This window comes from Brachyhypopomus gauderio, unplaced genomic scaffold, assembly GCF_052324685.1.
Source record: "Brachyhypopomus gauderio isolate BG-103 unplaced genomic scaffold, BGAUD_0.2 sc123, whole genome shotgun sequence".
Taxonomy (NCBI): domain Eukaryota; kingdom Metazoa; phylum Chordata; class Actinopteri; order Gymnotiformes; family Hypopomidae; genus Brachyhypopomus; species Brachyhypopomus gauderio.
In genome coordinates, this window is record NW_027506944.1 from 549,419 (window position 1) to 550,000 (window position 582).

At 59.5% G+C, this 582-nt stretch overlaps 1 non-coding gene across 1 annotated transcript in view; it reads left to right on the forward strand.

Annotated features, from left to right (window-relative positions):
* Positions 1-331: 331 nt before the first annotated feature.
* Positions 332-582, forward strand: part of LOC143498906 (18S ribosomal RNA) — a 1,839-nt gene continuing 1,588 nt past the window's right edge. Inside the window, exon 1 of the ribosomal RNA XR_013125986.1 lies at positions 332-582. This exon is cut by the window's right edge and continues 1,588 nt beyond it. This is a non-coding gene — a ribosomal RNA (18S ribosomal RNA).

Below are 582 nucleotides of genomic sequence, written 5' to 3' on the forward strand. Positions count from 1 at the left end.
AGCGTTGAAGGCCGGTCTGTCTACACAGGTGTCCGCTATCGGCGTCCATGGTGTACGGGTGAGAGCCAGCAGTGGATCGGGTTAGTTCAACACATGCTTGGCCTCACCCCGCCTGGTCACGGAATCACTCATTTCTCGGTTACGTCCCACAGTAGCGCGCGCGCGTGCTGGGAGCTGACGAGGGCTCTCTCCCCCACGCTGACGGCGCACCCCTGCTGCACCGATGGTGGGCGTCCGGTACCGAGGTGGGCCCCTGACCCTGCCCGGGGGATGGAGCACGCCGAGGTGGCCGCGACGTTAGCTGGTGTCCCTTTCACCACCGCGGTGCAGCTACCTGGTTGATCCTGCCAGTAACATATGCTTGTCTCAAAGATTAAGCCATGCAGGTCTAAGTACACACGGCCGGTACAGTGAAACTGCGAATGGCTCATTAAATCAGTCATGGTTCCTTTGATCGCTCCACACGTTACTCGGATAACTGTGGTAATTCTAGAGCTAATACATGCAAACGAGCGCTGACCCCTCTGGGGGATGCGTGCATTTATCAGATCCAAAACCCATCCGGCGGGGCGCGGGCCCCCC